Source organism: Vanacampus margaritifer, chromosome 3, assembly GCF_051991255.1.
Source record: "Vanacampus margaritifer isolate UIUO_Vmar chromosome 3, RoL_Vmar_1.0, whole genome shotgun sequence".
Lineage (NCBI taxonomy): Eukaryota > Metazoa > Chordata > Actinopteri > Syngnathiformes > Syngnathidae > Vanacampus > Vanacampus margaritifer.
The window spans coordinates 20,842,559-20,867,303 of NC_135434.1; the positions used below are offsets into that span (position 1 = coordinate 20,842,559).

Sequence of the window (24,745 nt, forward strand, 5' to 3'; positions counted from 1 at the left end):
GGAGGGAAGCTCGTAGTTGAAGAAAAAACAAGTGGAACTTTTACCGATAACAGGAAATGACAGGTTGACCAACACCATCTAAACTAGCACATGTGCACATACAGTACCAAATACAAATGTGTGACAGTAACTAGAAAAGTAAATAGAATCGTTAGATGAAAACTCCCATTCTTATTCAATTCCAAGTTCTAGACTAAGACTCACAGTTACAATAGTTTGAAATGAAATAAGCAAAACGACTATTTACTAATGAAAGCGCTGTACATATATTACTGAAATGGTGTTCGGTCATAACAAGCCACCGAAGTGTGTACTGACCCTTAAATATAATGTGAACAATCAATTACTAGGAATCACAGACAGAGCTAAGGATTAGATGGGCTCAAATGGAGCATCAGTCCCACACACTATCATTTGCAGGAAAATTACTTCAGTAATGAAGAATCTAGGCCCATAAATCCTTGTGGCCTCACCTTCCTTCACTGCCCAAGTCCCGTTGGGGAGCTAGTAAAAAAAACCCTTTAAAAAATTCATAGCGCAATTTTGCTCAAATCCCTCCCAGCAAGCACAATTATGGAACTTTCATCTCAATTGATTTATGTCCTCAGCTAGGAAAGGGAGGTGCATGGCTTAGAGACAGGTGGGGCTGGAAAAGGGGAAGGGGAAAAACAAGTGGTAAATCATTGTTTTTAAAAAGAAAGGGCCAAGGTATTTTGTCACTTTGAATGTGCGTGGGTTGCATCAGGAATGACAGAGAGGAAGGGAAAGGAGCAATTGGAAAGTGAAAGGAGGGGGTGAGGACCCGAGGCGGGAGGGAGATGGTAAGCGGAATTCCATTTGATTAATAACACTAATCAAATTATACAGTGTTCCTCTGTGTCCTGAAATCTGGGGCCATAATGTCCTCTAATGGCGAGGTTCATGGAGCTAAACTTCAGAGGGAAAACACGGCGCTGACTGCCGCATGCTTTAATGAAGGCAGTAAAACATCCATTTCCAGAAGCATGAAATGAAAGGCAAGATTGTAGACGTGCACCCAGTGGCTCAGCAACTGCACAAAAATGGAAGGCTGTTAACACAAAAGACAGTGTGAGACAGAGAGAGAGAGAGAGAGAGAGAGAGAGTGGGGGAGAGAGACAGACCAAAGTCCTTGTAAAAGAAAAATGAAGAAAAAAAGAGACCAATAAGGAACTAGAACCAGAAAAAAATGATGAAGTGCGGAAGACAAGATTGCTAGACTCACTCAGATAGCTGATTAAAGATGAAGCAAGAGACTTTACTGTCTGTTACACTTAGTGCAAGCAAAATGCATCACTATTAAATTGCAGATGCACCCAACCACAACATTGTCCTTCTCATACATCACAATTCCGCTCCACATCCCTTTGTGTTATCCCCTCTGTCTTTCTATCCATCCAACCATCCCTTCATCCCTCCATCCATCATTTGTCTGCGGATGGCCTGTATACACAAGGACCCACTGTCAGTTTTCCTTTGCCCACCCATCTATCACAATATCAAGTCAGCAAATTCAATTCTTCCATGAATGAGGTGACAAACAACAATAGTTCTCTGATCTATCTGTAGGTGTTCTCAACAGGGATTACGGATACCAAGTGTGTATGAGGAGATGCCCAAGACAGGACGGGGGTCCCGATCATCAGAGGTGGGCATTCCGTCAGTGCTGATGGACACCAGTTTTCCTGACTAATGACAGGAAACTTAAAAAAAATAATACAAAAAACAACAACAACATAAACCTGATTGACTACGTACCGATGGGGATACAAACCGGATCAGTACCGATGGACCTATCAGCTCGTCACTGACGGAATAATGCAAACATTAGTTCAGTGCTCATTTCGTGTATTTTATGTCAGGCCTATTGTTGGACAGCTAAGGGGTCCTTTGGTGCGCTAATTTACGTCAAGCATGTTGTTGGACAGCTAAAAGGTCATATGAGGAGCGCTACTCCTCACTGACCTGAATGGGCTCTTTGCACAAATCCACTACTTCCTGAACTCAGCACTACTCCTGTCTTTCATGATTGGACAAACTGATTAATCCAGGTGTGCCTGACTTTAGTAACCACAACGACAATGGCCAGACACACCTGGATTAATCAGTTTGTCCAATCATGAAAAACAGGAAATGAAGGAGTGGTGCTGATTTCAGGAAGTAGTGGATTTGTGCAAAGAGCCCATATATGACTGGATAGCTGATAGCCCATACGTGCGAGCCGTTGAAGTCACAGGGCGGCCATCTTGCTCCTTCCATCTCGCGAGCAGACTACTGTATAAACTACACGGTATACATACCGATGAGACATATGGACAGTATGTGGACAATATGTGCTGATCTGAAGACCCCTTTTTTCTTTTAGCGCTCAGTTCCTTAGAACCCCAATATTAGATTTGGCAGAGGTACCTTTTGTTCAATTACAGTTATAATTCTTTAATTAAAAAATATACTAGTTTTCCTCCTATAAGCATATAATGTAGACATGTATTTAAGGCAAGTTGTAAAATGTCTTAAGTCCTCTTGTTTATGTTTAATAAATGTAAAACACCATAAATCATGCTGTTTCTACTAAGTACCGTCCCAAATATTCTCCATTTTCGATACTGTTAAAATATAGGATCGTAAGCCGAGAAACGTTTCTTGGGAGGAGCAAAAGTCTTGGCCTATCGGCTATCCAGTCTTATATTCAGATCAGTACTACTCCCACACAACGACATTAGTGAGGAGGGAAGAGAATAGGAATATAACAGACAATATAAGGCGGACAGAGTGAGTTACTGAAGCTTGTACTATAAATTGGAACTGAGTCACCATTAAAGCTTGTTTCTCTATTGTTCGGCCGCACTCTTTACCTTGAGTGCTTACATGGATGAGGTTATCGAGCAATTTCCCCTAAATTCCCACACAGTCCTTGCTCTCCACAACAGTGTGTGTGTGTTTTTTTTTATTTTTCTCTATTCGGCTGTTCCTAGGGTTCGAAAATAGTGATGAAGAACTGTAATTTAGCAATGACGAAAGCGTGGTTACAGTTTGGTTCGACTTATGATGACCGACTTAAGATGACATATTCCGGATGGAATGCACTGGCAAAATTTACTGACACACCCAATTTTATCAATTTTTATTGGCCCACATTAATATAAGTGAGAATCGGATGGCTGAGATGGCTCACATGATGCAGGTGGCTTGTTATGGTGTTGTAGTACTTACCTTAAGTAGGTATGCACTTTTTTGTATTTTTTTTTTTGTAATGACATGCCCCTTTATTAATACATTGGGAATTATTATTCAGAACAGTTGCTCCCATTTCAGCATGAATAATACAAATCATCCTCCTCCTGCTGCTCTCAGATGTTTAGTGGCTTGACTATTGTACGTGAATGGGAGAACACATATGCACTGAATGTACTGCATTCTTGTGTCATGTAAAAAAAAAAAGTGAATGTTTCCAGAGCGAGAACCAAACAAAGTAAAACAGCATTGTCTTTCTCTGCTCTTCAACCTTGAAACACACTTTCTGAACACCTGAGATCTACTGTACATTTAAAGGTATTATTCACTGCTGCGTTTCATAAATGAAAAAATATGATTTCTTTTTGCATCTTTATATTTAATCTACTTGTTTGTTACAATTTTACCGTAATATATTTTCATTTCATCTTACTTTGAATCATTTTTCCCCTCTATCATGCACAATGGATTAGCCTTGTGTATGAATGCGCTATACAAATAAAGTTGCCTTGCCTAGACATTGCAAGAAAAAATGCCATTTAGGGAGAAATGAAATGGAAACATATTTCATGCTTTTATGGGTGTTGCCCTTCACCATCCAAACAGTCTCCACCTTAGTTCTGTAGACAAGTAATTATTATTATTATTATTTTTTTTTAGTTCAGGAAACACACACTTGATTGGCCTACCAAAAACATAATCAGACACAATTACATAGCCATCACATAGAAATGTAATTGAATTGAAAGCTGACAAGATATAACTACATTACAGCAGAGACATACGGGGGTGGGAGGCACTCCTCTGGGACACGGCCTGCGGGGAGCTCATTACCGCCCAGCTTTGAATTATTGAGTGCTAAGGCAGTGACATTGATAGATAGAGGTAGGTGTCTAGCTGTAACACCTCAGCAAGTGTTTATCTCAACTTACAGCAACCTAAGATGTATGAAGGGGGGATCTGCTGTGGCATGAATATTGCACGGGAAGAAGTTGTAATGGTTCATAATTGAAAGGGTTCAGGCCACGGTTAAAGTCTGAGACCTCAGGAGTAGATCCTCCTGGCCCCTTCCAACTTTGAAATGCATTTCACAGACGCAAAAGACAGAGTTCTCTGGTTGTTTCCATAGAAACAATACCACCTACATCTTCAAGCCAGTCACTAGAGGTTTGGGGCAAAATTCCCTACCACAGCTCATTGAAAGCACGCACATATGCAACAAGAGCAGACTTTTTGTTGCCATGCATTAAATAGCGGACACCTTGCCCACAATTTTAGTCTGTGTGACAATTACTTGTATTTATTCTAGTAGCAGTAGCAGCAGCAGGAGCGTGTGTTCAATTAAAAATTATTAAAGTTTGGAAACTGAGCCATTTGGCAGGCTCATATTTGCTAGTATAAAAACCGTGGTGTAGAACTGCACTGTCTTGACAGTGTCTTAATGGTGCGGTTGCCTTACTCAGCTATACATGTAAGAGGCCAAATGTACTTTTAAAATGGATTCAGCAGTCGCAGATAAATAATAACTTTCTTAAGAAGATGACATTTTTTAGAATGAGGATATACTGTACAATAATGTTGTACACAGAGACCTCTGTCCCAAAGGGAATTGGCGACAGCCTACACCTGACACAGCTACACTACGCCATAAGCGTGCATTAGCATGAGCAATGTCACGCCACTATTATTCTTTAAAAAGCACTTGTCTCTTTTCACAGCCCTCCTGTTTGTTTTCTCACAAAATATGAGAAGTCAATTAATTCGGGCAAAATGAGGACACGAGAGGAAAAGGAGGAGGATGATGAAGAGCTCCGGGACAAAGAGAATAGCAGAGAAGGAAGCCGAAAAGAGCTGTGCAGATAAGCAGCCTGGAAACTAGCAAACAGCGGACAGGGGTGACTGTGCATGTGTATTAAGTCTTGAGCCATTTTAATCCTGTATGCAGTTTAAACACGGTAGATGAACGAACATCTCGTCATGCAAAGGGGGATATTTGGTAAATAAACAGGTCAGAGGTGAGGGAAACAAATACAAGAAAGGGAAAAGACGTCAAAGAGGAGATGAAGACAGAACAGATATGATTAAAAACATGCTGACTCTTAATCTTCAGCATGACATTTACTACGCAAGCATGGGTAGGGTTGCACAGATTTATGTTTTACACAATAATTAGTAAAACTATAAAGGCTATGCATTGTCAGCCTTAATCAATGAGCAGTAAATTGAGAAAAAAAAGCCTCATCTAGATTCACATCTCTTTATAAATGTAGAGAAGTGTCACAGTTAAACCCGCTATATGCTTTAACACAGGCTTCCGTTTACTGATTTTGCAGTTTAAATGTTTCTATTGCATTAGTACATTTGCATGTAGGTTTTCTTTTATTATATATATTTTTTCTTTTCTATATCTAATTTCCTTATGGCTGTTTGATTGCTTTTATGTGTATGTATAGTCTATTTATTTTTGTAAATCACTGCTGTATTGCTTGCAAGGTGCTATATAAATAAAAATATATATTTATTATTATTATTATTATTGTAACAACATCTAAAGAACTGACATCAAAGCATAATAATCCCTGGCAATTTTGAAGATCTGTTCAAAACTGTGACAGGCTTGACCTCTGACCTCAGCTCCTTTCTCAGATGTAATTCAAAATTAACTGTTTTCTTGGCCAGTTACAAGACAATAAACCCTAAGAATTTGAACTGTGACCTCTAAAACAATCAATTATAATGAATCAAGTCAATACCAAACAAGGCCACATTGTAGTAGTAGTCATTTGTTGTGTTTAGCCACTCTCGTCTGAACAGACCTGATACGGATCAGCTCCAGTTTTGTATGTTTGTATTTATTTTAAGGACAATACTAACAAATGGGAAGATGTTTCTTGTATTTCCAACTCGTGACCTCTGATTTTAGATTTTGGCACATGCTAAAATACAGCCGAGACAACTGCCATCAGTCTTGTGTGAGCTAAATCATGCTGCCTCAGGTGGCGAAGAGCCCACACAGCTCAGCTCATTTTGTAATCACCTTGCAGTGAATCTGGCAGAAAACCAGCACTTTGCAGTGTATGTCACCTCATTAGAGGTCAGTAATTTAGACGTGTGCGTTCACAAATACGGTGTGATTTTAACGCATAATTGCTGTATTCCCACAACTAAGTAGGCTAAAAAGGTTGCAAACACATTTCCAGTACAGCCGATTTGTAAGCACTTCCATATTTACATTATGTTATAAAACCGTGTCATTGTTGGAGTTTGAGGTCCAATGCATTCAAGAATAACTGCCTTCCAACCCTAATTGTTCTAATAATGACAGTAAAAGACTAAATAAATAAAAAGTGACATATTGTACTTGTTTGGCACTCTTGATGACTCCGATAGCTGCCCATCTTGAAGATAATGTTGAGGATAAGATTGGCTGTTTAAGTTCATGAGCATTATGAAAAAGTGGTTAATCTGTCTCTGTATTTGACTTGCTGTCTGAACTGAATCAGCCGACTAAAAGCACAAGACTGTTGAGCAAAGCACGTCAAGTCAGTCATAAGACACCCTTGGTCAATGGATGATAGTGTTCCTCGCATTAGCCCAAATTAAAATTAGATCTATCTTGAACAATCTAATAAAAAGCAGATGACACTTTCCCTCATTTATGCCTAGCATCTACTCCAAAACCCCAGTGAAGAATAAATGGTCAGTTTTTCATGGAGTTTGTATAAAAAAGGACCTTTTAAATGGTGTGCCAGTATCTTTCTCATCTATAAAATTTGTCACAGTCCAGGGATAATTTTGTTCATATCTGTGTCCAATCGGGTTTGAGTGTGAAGACTGCAGATAGTCTTTGTTAATGATACTGTTAAAATCTGAGGCAATATGAGCATGGAAATGAATCAAGCACACAATTTAACACTTAAGATAAATACATGTATTAGTCTCTTTTCTTTCTTTTTTCATATCAGCTGACATTATTGCTATTTTAAGCCTGGGGATAAGAAAGTAATAAAAGAGTTCTAGGTTCAGTGTTTGGCAGTTTGTACAGGTTTTGTCCAGGTTTTTCTGTTAAATAAATACTGGGCTTTATGCAACGGGACAACAAACATTACTGCTACCGAGGACCAAGGAAATGGCCATACATAAAAACAACCCTGCCTTATCCAATGTTGTGTTTCATATAAAAGACGGCAAGAAGTATTTTCGAAAGCAAGTCATTTTCAGACTTAGCAAGATTTCACAACACTCTCACCTCAGACATCCTCGGTAAACGTCGGCACATATCCGGGACATTATTTCTTTTTCAATTTTTGTGACATCACGCAGAAGGGTCTGGGCTCACATAAGGCCACACCTTGCTCTCTTGCGGACAATATCTCTGACGTGTTGCCACTTCCTGATGTGAGATCAAGCCCTTTGAGAATTGTCACACCACTTTGTTCTCGTGAACACGCACAGTCGAGGGCTCAGGGGTGAAACTGTAACCTGGGAATTGATAATTGTGATTCACTCAAGGGAGTTCTCCTCAATATCAATCTGGGACTGCTATACGGTGATTTGCTCGGAAAAGGCCGGACATGCTGTACAATACTTCGAGCTGATTGGACGTTATAATACTTTGAGCTGATTGGACGATGCACCAACTTGTACACGTCTACCAAACCTTTTGTTTTGACCTATCACAGTAACATACAGTATTTGAACGTCGTCTTCGTAGGGAAAAAAACAAAACAAGCATCTTTACCAGCTAAAAATGCACAAAGCGCCTCTCGTTGTTCTTCTTCAAAAAGGAAATGTGAGTAATTCTGGGAAAACAGAATTAATGGGGTACCGCAGGAATGCTATTTTTAGACCGCAAGGCCACGTGACTTCAGCAGCTTGAACCAGAAGGATGTCAAAAAGAAGCCGGCTCGTTGACGAGCCATGCTAGAAATGATCATATGGTTGTGGAAATGGAAATGGTGGTTTTGCTCGCGTTTATCTATGGAAAAAAAAACATGCCAAGTAGACACAGCTGTTATGGAACTTGTAGAAACGACTCCAGACACTATGACCGTCCACATATGAAGGATGTATTCTTTATTCGTTTTCCTGAGCCAAAAATTCAGAGGGATAAATGTGAACGGGGATCAACTTGTCGATGTCCAAAAGAGCAATAAATGCCAGGGAAGTGAAGCCTTTCACCTTCATACAGTATGTAGTTAACATTTTGTTGGGGGCCATGCATGCATGCTGCTACAGATGACAAGCCTGCCCTACTCCGACTGCCGGACGACAATAACGAATGCCGAGGAAAAATGCTAAAATGGTGTTGCCCCTGTTGTTCGGACCTGTCTTGCTTACCACCTGTGTTTGTATTTTTTTGCCTTTCGTGCACCTGTGACATGTATGAAAATATATCTGTTGGGCGTTGCACGTTTATAAGCGGGAAAGATATAATAATTGAAAGAATTGAGGTATAGCAAGTTTTGTTGGTTGTGAAAAATAATTTCCGAGTAGAATTGTGACTGCCGCACGCACGCACGCACGCACGCACGCACACACACAAAACAAAAGCAATAAAAAATTACCCCAAACAACTATCAAATACATAAGACAACCAGATATGACAGACAGGGCACATGGAGGTAAAGGATAGCTTGTTGAAACTGGAGAATGTCTGTGTCAGTTGCGGAGGACGATGTTTTGAGGGGGAAATGGGATTAATGGAAGACATGGAAGTGTGAACCGACATTCATCAGAGCATGGTTGCCTTTAAAAACTCTATTAATTAACTCGCTTATACCAATTTTAGCTGCACAATAAGTTTAAAGTAAGCAGTTTTAGCTTTAGTCAAAATGTCAAATTTTACATGAGAATGCTGACAAACGCTAAAGATGAAACAAAACGACAAAGAAATAATTGAACAGAGGACCAAAATGTTGTACTGGATATGCAACCCAGAAAGTCCAATAGTTTTGAACCAATAACGGATTGGTTTGACAGCAATTTTACCTGACTGGCCCTGAGCGAGTAATCATATTGTGGAGCTACGCTCACCTTTGCATTTTCACATAACAAGCCCATACCACCCACCACATGTGAGTATTAAAGCCTTGCTGGCTATAGGCCAAGTGAAAATGGTAAGTGACATCAGGTTGTATTCTTCACATGTATATTTAACAAATTATGAATACACATGCCTAAATCCCCAGGCTCGTGAAAAATACATCCTCTGACCTGAACATAAACCAGAAGAACTGAAAACACAAAAATATGCCTTTCATAATACTCCTGGGCTCTTGTCTTGGAAAACTTAACCTGACATTCGTCTTTAATCCCTTGAGAATTAAATATAGGATGCAGAAAAAGAAGTAGTTAAATGAACATCTGTATACCATTGTGAAAGCTATGATATATTGGAATTCCCCCATGGCTGAGTTGCATTCTCCTGATATAGATCCATCGAGCAAGTTACCGTCAAATTGCAAGAGCAGAATCATTTTCAACATATCCAGTAGCCCAAAACGGCAGACTGCTTCTTGGCTTTCGGCGAAGGAGATGACATCAGCAACAGTTGACTCCAACTACTATTCACATGGTTTTGTAGCTGATCCTCTTATGAGTTGTAACTCATGCATGTCAGAATGAAGTCAAGTTGGATGCTGACACTTGTTGATGGTGGACATCGGACTTTTGCATAGGCTTTTAAAGGCAGAGAGAGCGTTATTGAGTGTCACATTCAGTGACACAAATAGAGCAGAGCGGCATGTCCACACAGCAAAATGAAGTTAATACAACGGCCACATATTGACAGGTGGCACCAAAATATTTACGCGCAATCGCGTCAACTGTAATGTCTTTATTTTATGGTGCCGAAAATTGTCCAATAATCACAAAAATGTAGGTGTAAACCTTTGTGCTGATTTATATATATTTATGTAAAAATATTTGCTTATCAACTAAATCTACAACACTGTTGGCATATCTATGCACGTATAAGTGCAGCTGTTTGTGTGTACGTTTGTGTTTGTTTGGTTTATTTTTTTCTTTTATAACGGGGTAGGACTTGATAAGTGTTTTACTTCTTCCTACTCCCTTTTGAACTCTTTGACTGCCAAAAACGTTAAATAACGTTTAATAAAATCCTATGGAGGAGTGCCAAAGACGTTAAAAGACGTTTGTTTCAAAACAGAGGTGAAACTAACCATTTTCTATTGTGGATTACTGAAAAACGGAATAAGGTAGAAACAAACTTTTTTTTTCTGATGAAAGATGAGAGTCCAATCTTTTTTTGGTAGTATGTGTGTTTCCATAGTCCAAACACATAATTTTCTATGGACCTTGAAAGATCAGTCAAAATGCTTAAAATCGGCTGGCACCCACGGCATCCCTTTTCTGAAAACGTCTGGCAGTCAAAGAGTGAATATGTAAGCTGTGCTTAATGATGATTATGTATGTAAAAAAAAAAAAAAAAAACTTTTCCTTAAAATCTTTTAATTTTAATTGCAGTATTTTTGTTGCTAGTCTTATGTTCATTAAACACACAAACATACAGTCACAAAATGTGCATGAAAGGCAAAATAGTAGCTATTCCAATTCCGCCTATCAGATCGGTGTAAAGTCTAGAATGTACCACAGGTTGATGACCGGCTTGTGCGGTGAAACTACGATTTTATCTAAAAATAAATAAATGCATGAGTAAAATCTGTTTCGTGACGAACAAAGAAGCAGACATGTCACCTTAAATTGCAGCTCCAGTATGCGCTCTCGGCTGTTTTAAAGGCCAATGGGCCCAACCCCAGAAAACATATTCGCACAAATTCACATACAGGCCAACTTATGATCAAGCGCAATGTGTGGCAATTAGCGGCTGGAGAGGAGAAACGTTGAATTAATTACAGCATTTTAAAGTGTTGAGGAGATAACGAGTTAGCGCCTGGTGACGCCGACAACTCTTCTTTTAATGAGCGCCATGGAAATTTATGAAACTTGAGATCAGGGACAATGAGGCGTTACGAGCTTGTCAGAAGCTCTCCTGCTCAGCCGCCTTTTGTCCTAATGAAGGCAGACACTTGTTTCTTTCTTTTCTTTCATCCTAATGCTGATATCCTCGGTGACTATTATTGATCTAAGGTAAATGTAATATGATTCATATTCTCGCTAAATCCATTTTATATATCATATTATTTGCATTATTTATAATTTTCATTCAAATTTCTAATCAGCGTGTCATATATTAAAAAAAAAAGAAGAAAGAAAACCAACAAGACCAGCATAATTTGTCGACAGGAGTTGCATTGTTATAACACCACACAAGTTTTACATTTTAACATAAGTTATCACGTTTTAATATGAAGAGTTTCACTTATGAATTTGGACAACAACATACGGCAGTGACTTACAGGTTACTGCAGAAGTCCTTTTTGTATCTTATAAATCAAAGTAGCCAAGATAACTACAATAATTGTAAAATAATAATAATAACAACAACAACAAGACCAAGTGTTTAAAATGATGTAAGATTTAAAAAGAAGACACGCACACCTACAATGGGCTCTGCCAGTGACCTGAACCGGAAGAAACGCTGAATGTAAAAGCCAAACATCACATTTTAACATAACTTATCATGTTAAAATGTGAAACGTATCACGTTCAAATGTTTGATTTATCGCGTTAAAATATAAAAAATATGTATTGCTTTTTGTTGCTATTATTTAAACAATGGTTGTTCTTTCAAGTTATATTTAAAGTTGAGTTTTCAAAGATTCAAGAAATTTTGTACTATCGTGCCAACACACATTTCCATATAATATGACATGAAACACGACACCAGAGGTCAAAGGCTAGCACCATACGTCCCAAGATAAAATAAGATAAATATGATAACCACACAAGGGAGACTCTTATTCATGGTTTAAATGTTTGCAAAGATGCAATAGAGCAAAGGTGTCCATGCAGCAGAATGAAATTGCATGTCGTGAATTTCACATGATATTTACAAGGTCATTTTGTACTTGACAATAAGAATAATGTTCAAGAATTAAGTGTTTAATGTACAGGGATGAATAAGCATGGAAGGTATGGCACTTTTGTGTAGTTGAGTTCTAAATGTTGAATAAATATAAAGTTTTGAAATCAACGAAAAATTGGTTTTACTAATCAGGATTTCAATATCAATCAAACAATTGTGATTATTATTTTTTCTATAATTGCTCAGCCCTTGTTTGAGTGTGATGTACCATACTCAAGAACGTTATACTTTCGAGGCACTAGTTTAGTTGGAAAGGGAGTAATCTGGCATGGTACGGTCACTCGTGCATCAGCATGTGTACACAGTGTAGTTGTGCACAGTATAATTGACCCCTCACCTCCTGTTGTCTTGTAATCTTCTTATGTATGCAGCTCAATTAAACGACCATCTAAACATAATTAAATGAAACACCGCAGACTCAAAATTTGCCATGAAGTGTGAGACTTTTTATAATATTGTCTCCAATTCATCTCCAGTCTGACATTCAGTCCTTGTAGATGCTTTATTATGACTTGTGTGTTGCAACACATTGTGACATAATCAAGAAGTTAAGTGTGTTTGGGTTCGATTGAGTGTAGGGCATTGGGAGCCTCTGTGTGATTGTATTGTATAGAAAAGTAAAATGGCAATGAAGAATCAAATCAAACGGCAACTGGACCTATTGTGAGTGTAAACTAAGTCTCATCAGAATAGGTCATGGCCTTAAAATCTGTATTATTTTAAGTGGAACAGTTCACATAATCCACGGTTTGGTTTGTATCTCGTTTTTTTAGTTGACTATTGGAAGAAACAATTATGACTTGTATAGTAAAGTCAAAAGTTAACTAATTGTGTGTGTAATTATGCTAGTGGCATATAGTGGCAAACAACAAATACATGTGTCAGTTGGATGGCAAAAAGTACAACCAACTTGTGCACAGTATCTACCTGCCAGCATTCCTACAACAGAATAAGTTCAGACTCCCTGCATATATATATATATATATATACGTATATATATATATATATATATATATATATATATATATATATATATATATATATATATATATATATATAATCAGCTTTGTGTTCTCCTCTTCAAGCCTAGCTTTCACACTGAGAGGGTACATTTGTGACAAGATCATTATTTCAGTATGCACTTTTGTCATTTCTGTTTGACGGTTTACCTTGAGGTTTTTCTTACATAAAATACATGCTTGATCTGATCATTACTATCCAAAATAAAAGGTAAATTTATTAAACATGTCTTATATGATGCACATAAACAGAGATGGACCATTACTTATAGACAATCGTGACCTGATGGTAATTATACGTAAATGATATGATAAAGTAAATGTCTTCTCGTTGACACCACAACAATGGATTTAAAATGAAACAAACAAGATGTGCTTTAACTGCAGACTTTCATCTTAAATTTGCGGGTATTTACATCAAGATCAGGTAAATACTGTAGGAATGATAAAAGTTCATGCATATGCCTCCCAGTTTTCAACGACGGGGGCCGGCTAGCTAGGCTGCATGCTAGCACTGCATAACCTCGATTAGGCCAATTTTCCATGTTAATCAAAACATCTCATTCACGAACATATCGAGTCCCAGTGAGTTGTAAATCCACCATCCAGAGATCTTGCATTGGAGATATAAAGACAAAATAGTGGTAGTTCATGATGATGGCGTTAGCGTCATTATGAATCCAACTAGAGAAGTCTAACAGGAAGGGTGCGGCAGCCAATCATATTGCAGCGTGGAACGGCAACAATTGAGCTTAGCGCTCAAGAGTAAAACTAAATAAATAAAATGGGTTGCACAAATAGACAGAGCGGAAGACAGACAAACAGATCTAAAACTGTCAAAACAGTTTTCAAAAAAATCGTTCCATCCTCATATTTTACAGTGTATTACTGCAAAAGTCGGTTACAACGGCAATATCATGTCTAAAATCAACAAGAATATTGTTATTCCAATTCATGATCGCACAACTGGTCCACAAAAATGCTAATCACACATTATAAGTTTCTTGAATGACAAACCCCATCTTACTTCTATCATTGCTTTAAATTGGATAAAAACAACTTCCCTCAGACTTTATGAAAAAAAAAAGTCAGTCATGTTTATAAAAAAAAAAAATCAATGTAAACATATTGACTGGAAGCTGAATATCCACATGGAAGCTGCTGACCTGTTACCTACATGTGGTGGGAAAACCAGTCATTTGTGTCGACTGCAAAAGCCTAAAGGAGTGAGCAAAAGCGGATCTTAACACCAAAGAAGATGAAGCCCCTAGGATGCTGTCCCTGTCAATAAAAACAGGTGTTAACCAGCTTAGCTAAGACGTTAAGACCTTGGATAATCCTAGCCCGGATCCAAGAAAAATTCCGGTCTCGAATACTAATGCTGAAGATGCAGTTAAATCACCAAGTTGATTAGAAGGTTGACTTTGAGTTGTGCTGCTCCTATAGGACATCAAAGCTCACTTTGGATTTGGACAGAATTAAGATTTGTTCAACCAGGATTGTTTAAGGGTGTTTTTCCCATTAAATGTTATACAGGTTACAATTCAGAATCTTGAAGCTGCCAAACAACTAGAGGATGTCAATCATCAGTGTATGGGGAGACCTCGAGTTATGACGTACGCAACCTTCGTCGTTTCGACTTTAGCATCTTCTTTTTCGTATCTTCTTTTTTGTTGATTTCAGTTGTTTAAAGTTGTGTCTACCCTCCCGCAACGGGCATCTATCGAGCTGGTTGGCTTGCCATCAGGTGCATCACATTTCCGTGTTTTAAGTTTCCAATAGCTTCGCTTTGCCGTCCGTCAGCAATAAATGTCCGTGCAGAAACACGAAACATTGGTTTCGGCATCTTTAGGATGGCACAAATATATATATATATATATATATATATATATATAAATTACAGTACGAAGTATTTTGATGTAAATGTCGACTTTAACAGTGAAATCCGACTTAAGTCGAAATTCGGGTTACGTCGCCAGCGTAGGAACGGAACTCGTCAGTAACTAGAGAAGTCCCTGTATTCACATTAATTAACAGAGGTGGGCAATTTACAAAACTTTGCTAGTCGGTCATTCATCAGTGTCCTGGGCACCTTCCGTCATTGTCAATCCGTCATTTCTTTTTAACCAAACCAAACTGTAATCGTCAGTCCGTCATTTTATTTCAGCCACACTTCCGTCATCACTTCATCACCAGTATTTTGGGAACGACAGACAAAGGTCGACATTCCATCAATAAAACGGGAGAGGTCCGTCGATACTTGACCTGGTTAGTGATGATTAATTATACTAATGGATGAAAACCCACTTCCATCAGTGCATAGTCTAATTTTTTCAAAGTTTCTAGTCATTCGTCAGCAAAATGGGCATCCATCAGATGTGGAATGGCCACCTCTGTTAATTTATAAAACATTTATGAATCCACCATGGTCGTTTTGCACAAAAAGGACTGGTTTCTTTCTTGACTAATGCCACACCCTTCACAAAGTTCTGTGTAAAGTACCTGCAGACCCACACAAATAACCCTCCACAGTTTTAAGAATACAAGACAAAGATTGTTGTTTCATTTTTAGGATAATAAATTTATAGTATTATAATTTTACATTAGTGTGTCTAGAAATGTTCTTTTTTTTTTAATTGTCATTATTCTTCACTACAAGGTAGTAAGAAAATCATGCAGTCATGGCATGCCAGCATGACTATTCCATTTCTATTATCTAGCAAGTTACGGAATGTGTTCCTTTCCTGATAAGCTTAATCCTTTTCACCTCCAGGGACCTGTCAGATAGGGAAAAAAGTCCCCCTGATGTCCCCCTTAAAATGAGACTGGCTATGCTAAATTGCTCAGTTGCAAATCACAAAGCTGTGGCACGCCTCTTGTTAATCACACATTGAGCTATTGATGGAAGAGTCGCATAGTCCAAGGAGATCACTCACAAGACAATTTATTGATACCTGCCGTATCTCATCCACATGATTGTGCAATCAGATTTGTATTGACTTATTCTTACTGTGTCATATATTAGATTTCCATTGAGGTGTGGGTGGGGATTATACATATTCACTGTTCACTAGACCTGCATTTACACATAGCGTATAGGTGCATTGTAGCATGAAAGACTAGACATAACCTTCAAGTTTCTAGTGACTTGCCTTTTGATGAATGTCAACAAAACAGTCGGCAGAAATGAGAAAAAGAGAGAAGGGGCGGGTGGGGGTTTGGCTGGCTGGCTGGCTGGCTGGGTGGGGAGAGAACACACAATTATAAAAGCTTCATTTCTTCAGAGAACCATAAAGTCTCGTCCCAGAAGGGCAGCTGAGCACAAATCAATTTCTTTCAGTCGATTACAAGCACTGAGGTTCTAACCTTCATTTGTGAGTCTAATACTCCAACAGTTATGTAGAACACATACCAATTAAGCAATTCTGCTAGAATAAGAGGGCCGTGAACTGATGCGATTATGGAGGCCGGGCCGCTGGGGAGGTTGGGTTATGGGCTCAGGAGCAAGGAGAGGAGAATGAGGGGAGCAAGGAAAGGGAGAACGGGGAGAAGGCTGACAAAGACAAAGAGTGATGGTGGCAAAAAAATAACCATTTATTAATCCCTAATACTCTGTGAAACGTTCCCTTGGTAATAAGGCAGGAAGAGTGCGCTAATATCTGGGAGTCATGCAGAAAAAGGTCACACGATATCTACACTGCCCACAGGGGTCATGCTGGCGGCTGCTGCTCAAACACATTTGATAATGCTCTCAGCGACGTTCCATTGTGCCAGAGATGAAGAGGATGCGAGATTGGGGGAAGGCATCATTTGTGGAGATTTCCGAGATGTACCGCTGTGCTTGGAGATAATTCTCATGACGGACTTTTGACGTGCACGCAGCTGCATGACGGCTAAATGCAATAAGCGTGATGACAGCCGAGCAAAGATTATCTGGCATAAATGTAGCACATTTTCATGTATTGTTTCCCACTAAGGTTGGCTTTACAACCACTCATCTCATCTCAGACGAAGACAGCCTGCCTCACCCGGTTTTCAATATCTGTGAGCATGCAAGAAAGGAAAACACATTAGAGGCATTTTGTTGTTTTCTATTGTCACAAGCTAAATCTGAAGGCAATTTGTGTGTCGGCAGATATTTGAAGACCAACACATTGTCATTCACTGCCGAGGTGCACCTTAACCACTGCCAGAAGATTTATGGTAATTTCTGATAGCATGTGATAGGATGCAGCCCATAAACCCATCGGAGGTATGCGTTTCCATGGCAACCGCTCCCACTAGTCACTAGCCTTGATGTTTGACTTTTCCCCTCCCTGCATTGTAAGACGCTATTTGGATGCCAGCCGTAAGAATGAGATGCAGATTTGAGGCGCAGTCGAGGCACAGATGTTTCTCGTTGGCTTTTAATCCTCCACTCCTTCAGCGCCTGGTGAGAAGCCCTTCCTCTTCCAAATGATAATTGGATAAGATGAATAATAAACCAAATGATGGGATATCAATACATGTCAGACACATTTCAATAATGCAAAACTTTATGGCCATTATAAACAGTGAATAATTAGCTTTTTGTAATAAAAAAAAAGTATATGGGCTCTACCATAAACATAAAGCCCTAGTCACTGGCTCAGTGAGGCAGAGCAGTTCACAGTCTCTTTTTACCAATTTTCCCTACAATCTGCATACAAACAAAATAACGAAAACCCTTAGGACCTGATTCACTAAAAGTTTGCACATGAAAGTTTGTACACACAAACCAATGCAGGAGCTATTGTGTCCTCTTTTTTTTCCTCAAAGGAACAATAACAATCTCCTGTATTTAAATGAAATTGCATAGTATATATTGGTATAATATTATTTAACTTCATGATTTCATGGTGTGATTCCCATTAACAAATTGTTGCTCCTTCTAATATGTATAATATGTACAAAATAAATACGCAGACAACACTCTCTCAATGAGCTGGAGTAATGTTAATAGTTTTTTTTTTTTAATATATATATTTTCTACAAAGGATAAAGTATATGCTTGTGAGTATTTTTTACGCCACACGGTGGTATTTTGGCTGGAGGGGAAGACAATAACGTGAAAAGTGACAACGCAAGATGGCCGCCGCTGGTTTCGCTTCTCGCTTCAGCATAAGTAGCATGTCAAATCGAATGAACAATACTGAGGTCTCCTGAGAAAAGAAGAAAAAAAAAAAAAGCATAAGTAGCACAAATTGTTTATTATTATTATTATTACAGTCTGTGGTCTTTTTGAAGCTTTCAGCCAGGACAGCATAGTAGCGTTTTTATTTCACTTAACTCAGGAGTTATGGTTGTACACACACATTGGGCTAGCCGCTAGCATCACGTCTACAGCGGCCAACTTGAGTGACGTATGCACGCTTCTCTCTGCAAGCACAGATCTATACGGTAACTGGATTAATCGTGCGCATGGTGATGTGATGAGCGCAGGACTTCCATACAATGTGTACGTCAGCGGATTAGCAGCGCTCACCAGAACATCTTTTTGGGATCAGAAAACGTGCTTTTTGTCAACTATCACGCGTACCGGAATGCTGGCAGAACGTTCTTTGCTCATTGAGAAGTACCTGGACACTTTCCGGCCCACTTAAAACACTGCTTACAATAATCCAACATATCACAATATATAATAATATACATTTTTGTATCATGTAAAAAAAGGATCAACTATACAGTATTGTAAATGGTATGATACGGCACAGTCTGATTACATTACAAAAGCTGTAAATAAAAACAAAAGCCAACTGCAGTGAAAATTCCTTGGCATATGCAAGCCAAATGAAATCAAAGTTGTTATGATTTGTGTTCTTGTCTTGGTTGTATTTGGCTTTGTTTCATGTGGTGGTGGCTTGTTTCACGTGTCTCATTATAGTTTTGTGCACACCTGGTCTTGTAAACCCCAATCTCTTGGGTCTACAAATCAGCTTCGTCAGCCACCTGTGTCGTGTGCAATTGTTTCTCGTTTCGTTAATTTGTTTGCACTTCTTTCGTTCAGTCTTTGTTGGTTCATTGTCCATGTCATGTCTGTGTCACTGTTGCGAGTATTTCTTTTTCGCTTTGAATCTTGTATTTGGACATTATTGATTTTTCACGTTTTAAGATTACTTAAGTAGATTGTTTGACTTTTTTTGTCAAATTACTCCTTGAGCACCCCTGCCTCACCGCCTTGGCAAAAAGTATTCTGTTATTGTCAGAATTGTAACATGATTTCAAGCTTCATCATTTCATTGTTTTTGTTTTCTTTGAATGGCTCATACATATCAGTCAGACATGTCTATCAATATCGAATTCAGATTGCAATTTTTGCAGATTTTTTTGTTTGCAAATCAAAGACCACTATTTTTTTGGTCTAATAATATATTGTAACTGTTTTCCCTTCGCAACAACTCAAACATCAACTTCTATATGAAGAGACCTGTGGGTTTATCGACAGATGGTTTATTAGCGTTAATAACAGTGCATTAAAAGCAAATATTTTGACACTGTGTGATGTCAGAATATTATTTGCACAACAAGTCAATCTCATGTTACTCCCCGGAGAGCTTTATTACAAGAGGATATTTCAAATGCTATCAAATGTGCCACACATTTACTTTGATAACTCCATCAGATTGTACCCTGGGTTTAATAGTCGCAATCTTGGAGCGTTGAGGCTCGAGCCAAAAGCAGATACTGGTCGGTTGAAATATCAGCAAGCCATGAATAAAATGCCCTTGAAATGTTCATAAATAATGCACCTTGAACACACAGAGAATTGTTGCCTATTTAACTATGCACGCTTCTTCCATGTGTTGTGCAAGCGGGGAAACAAACACCACATGTATTGTGGGTCAACATGACAACACAGGAGAACAATGTAAGGCTTAATCGGTTCTCTCACACTTGGCCACTTGGTCACCTTGGTGCTTGCAGCAGATTTGGTCTTGTCAATTGACTGGCTTACCAATTGTGAGAATGGGGCAGACTACAAGAGTACATATGTGAGAAGAATACAAAAATATAATAACTCCTCTCAGAACACAAATGTGAGCATTTTGTTAAATAATGATCGGCAGTTGCAGTTTTCTAATACATGCTAATTGCATTCAAGCAAATATTAAAGCACATGCACATACAGACGGTGCACGCGTGCACACACACATGGACACACTTTCTTGGTATACAAGAAATATATATTTGCTCTAATTAATGTGAAAAGAACTGCACACATTGAAAAATGCCTTTTCAGCTTTAATCATTATTAGCTTTGACTAATTTCCTATCCTCATTATGTCCTCCTGGAGGAATATTTTTGCGCAATTAATAATGCAAGAAAACAATTGGAAGCATTACCCACTAAAATGACATTTACACAAGAATGACATAGTAAAAACACATAACAACATTAGCAGAAGTTGTTGTATAAGGTTTATTGAAAATGCTGATTTAAAAAAAAAAGCTATAAAAACAATCACTATTTTATTTGGAGCTACAAAAAGTGGAGACCCTGTAATTTGCAGAGCATTTCTCGCTTGTGGACACAGACTGCTGGTCCTCAGACTGTTAATGCTGTCTGTACTAAGCATATATTTGGATGGAGGATTTCAGTAATAAGCTTGTCTGTGATGGTAATAGTAAATGTAAGCTTATCTGGAGAAGCCTTATGAAGATGATTATTTTGAGTGACACAAAATAATTTCAGTCTTTTGCAGGGTTTGGGGGGGGGGTATTATTTCTAAAATGCATTCCGATAAAGTTACTTGTTACAAACACCATAATATTAAAGTAATGTAACTTCAATACTTTCAATAAATTATGAATTACTCCAATTTAAAATATGTTTAACACATTTCAGACAAATGAAAAAAAATCGATATGATATATATATTTTTTATATATTTGCCTGGTCTTTTCTGTCTTATGGTTGTTTAATATGCATGGTTTTGTAATGCTGGAGGGAGTCTGAGCACCCACAATTCAAATCCAAAGCACAAGAACTGTGAGGGAGACAAGCTAACCACTTGTACGCTATGCTGCATCGCTAGCTAGCTAGATGGATGGATAGATAGATTTAAGTTAATTTGAGTTGCACAAGGGTAGCTGTTTTCAGACTGTTCCTGAAGGCAACACTTTATGGATGGATGGATAGATAGGACTGGAGGTCTCAGCAGAGAGTGTTGACAGCATAGAAAATCATTGTGACCACACTCCCCACTATGCATGAATGATTAGAGCTAAACAATACTTAACAAATACCACCTGCCATGATCCACTCTTCTACGAGATTGCCAATGGACTAAGTCTGGGTGAAGTTGATAATTAGTCCTTTTCATGCTGCTAAAATTACGTTTATGGTGCAGTATATCACTTTAATTTAGTTACAGTATGTTTGTTTTATTTTAATCTTTTTTTCCTATGCACTGAGTTATTCTAACTGTTAAATTCATCGAATTCCTTGAACTTAAGTCCAGAAATGTCCTTTAAAATGTGCACTGACCGTGTGTTCATTGAATGACGATGATGAAGTCTAAATTAGTGCGGTGATAAAGGGCCCAAGCAGGGACAAGGTACAAAGTGAATAATGCTGAACCAGTTTTGTCTTTAAACCACCCAAAAAGTTAAATATTGTAAGGGAACACACAAATGTTGAAGTCAACATCCATGACCTGATGATCAGATTTAACATTTTACAAGTGAGTCAATGAGCCTATAAATGTGATGCAGGTGAATCTCACTCAAGGTTTAGTTCCATTATCCAAGAAGCAGCACAGTTTTGGCTCACACAGGCGGAACCTCTTGGACCCAATGGACAGGACTATGACTAAGTATCAGTTTCATCTTTCCACATTCCACAAAGACACATAAAAGCTATAGTTGGAAAATTGACAATGGGATTAGGCTCTAATCCAGGTTTAGAGCCTTCATAATGTGGTATGTGTGTACGGGTGAGCGATTGATTCTGAGGCGCTGGGATCCCCTAAGCTTGAACCCTCTAACTACAACCATCTGAGGTTGATCCCTGTATTGTTTATGTCAGGCATGGTCATAAAATATCAGTCTTTGCTTCATGAAAATACATGATGTTTCGCTGAGTCAACAGTTGAATAATTTATACATTGTGTTATTTGTTGTACTTGGACAACAAAAATATAGTCTTATGTCAAAGGATTCTTCAAATACAGTATTCAACAACATGTCAAATGGGGATTGCTTTTAAAGTGCTCCAGAGGAGGAGGCCCCATTGTAAAAGAACATTGTTTTTTTTTATCTAAATAAAGCTACAGAGTATTGCTGTGTTCTACTTGAGCTTGACTGGACCTAGACCAATCAAAGTCACACAATACTTTGCAAAATTCAGCAGCTCCTATTAGTTATAAGAAGTCTCCTGTGATCCAAATTACCAGATATTTTACTTTTGTTCAAACAAACTCAACCATGTCCAAATCTAGGCTCTTATTTAAAAAGTTATGGATGAATGATGTGTGAAAAGATCATTCTCTATCAGGCTTGTAAAAACAGTATTAGATGCTTCTGAAAGACCTTATTGTCCTGTCAGAAATCTGTTCCACATACCGAATTAGTGCAGCAAAGAAAAGATAATTCTTTGCAGCTATGGCAATATCTGGCTTGACTGCAACATTTAAAGGAGAAATTATAGAAAGACCTTGCACTATAACCAACAAAGTCAGAAGGTCAGAATCATTCTTCCTGATTCCTTTCAGAAAAAGGAATTTGAGAGAGATGAGAGCTCACCATCATCCCTCACGCCCCTCTTCAACAATGTCATTTCATTTTGTTGTTGCTTTTCCATTGGGCTGTGTCAACCGTAATGAATTCCAAAATGTTAAGATTTGCATTTCAATTTGGTAACCTCCCTCTCAAAGTCCCAGCCTCTAAATCACATTAAGCATATGGCATATCTTTTGTAAGACCTGGCTCCGATGTCACTATAGCTCCCCCTCATCATCATTATGCCTGCTGCTTTTTACAAGCTAAATAAATAGCCACACAAAACATCTGGAGCAACAAAAGGGACCTGAAGTGGGCCTCTTAAAAACAGCAACAACTGCCAGCACAGGGCAACGGCCTTTTCAAACGCTTTTTGCCGTGCTCCAACCACAATAGCTTCAGGTAATGTAGGTAAATTGCAGACTTAGCTATTTCACATGTTATACATGCTTAGCTACTTACTTACTAATTTGCTCTGTTTTAGGAAACAAAAACTCCATTCCAGATGATAGTCTTTACATAGTATTATCTATAGCAGTATAGCGCGCGGAAAGAGAAAACTCTTACTTAATGTACTACTTACTCAAACAGTAGTTCTTCATTTCAATGCAATTATTAAAGCCACATTTGAAGCACGGTTCTGACCACATAAAGTTTGAAATCTAAATCTGTATAGCATGTGTGAATTTAATGGTGCATGGCCCATTCAGTCCCCTCATCTGAAAGGTCAAGCACACTTTATAAGGTCATGGCCCTCTGATTTACAACCAAAGTTTCAGATGGCAGCAGCTGCTATTTTGGAGAAAAAATAACTCCTACCGTATAATCCTAAGAATTTATTGATCTTAAAACCAGTGGATCTGTTTTAGAGGAATTGAATTTAGGTTGTGTAAAAACAGCATAAGCGCCAATATGACCCATAACCAGGTAGCAAAGGGAATGGAACAGTGGCGGTCATTCCAAGAGGACTCATTCTTCTCCGGCCTACATTGTAATTGTATTTATATTAAATTTGGTTTATTGCATTTGGAAACCAGCTCGTGATTTTGACCTTTGTGCCTCATTATTGTCTTTGAGATGGAGTGCCAAGAGAATTGAAACCTTTGATATTGATGGATTTGGACTAATGTCGAGATTGAACAGAACATTTTGAGAAAATGAGAGAGGAACAACACTTAAGATGAAGGAAAAGGTAAAGGTTTAGATTGATAATTTGGCACGATATCTAATCTTCCTGTGTGAAATGTGCATGTTCTCCCAGCTCTCTTGTTGGTTTTCTCTAGTTATTTAACGAGCCTTTATTTTCCTGCTATAGACTGGCAACCTGTTTAAGGTTCAGTCATGGCACCACGTTTGGGTAGTGAGCTGGGATAGGGTTCAGCACACTCGTGACCTTAAACAGCATAAGCAAATGAATGAATGAATAAATCAGTCAAAAATAAAAAGAGAATGTAAAGACTGGTTTTATATTCTACAATTACTGTATGTCGGGGCAAGGGGCGTGGCCTAGTGAATAATATCAGGACTATGGTAGGCGGTTATTCTGAGTGTGAGTGTCTGCAAGTGAGTTTTGAGCTGCTGTACTCTAAGGCAGTTCTTATTTTGTATTTGTCTGACTGACTGTTTGTCCCATTCAATAAACAGCTGAAAGTGAACTGGGGACTGTTGCTTTCCTTGAGCGGCAACTTATCTGAAGTTGAGTTGTAACTCAACTTTTGGCTTGCAA

The 24,745-nt window shown here is 38.4% G+C and overlaps 1 protein-coding gene across 8 annotated transcripts in view; it reads right to left on the reverse strand.

Annotated features, from left to right (window-relative positions):
- The window catches only part of fbrsl1 (fibrosin-like 1), a 330,931-nt gene that overhangs the window by 121,566 nt on the left and 184,620 nt on the right, over positions 1 to 24,745 (reverse strand). The window lies entirely within an intron of this gene.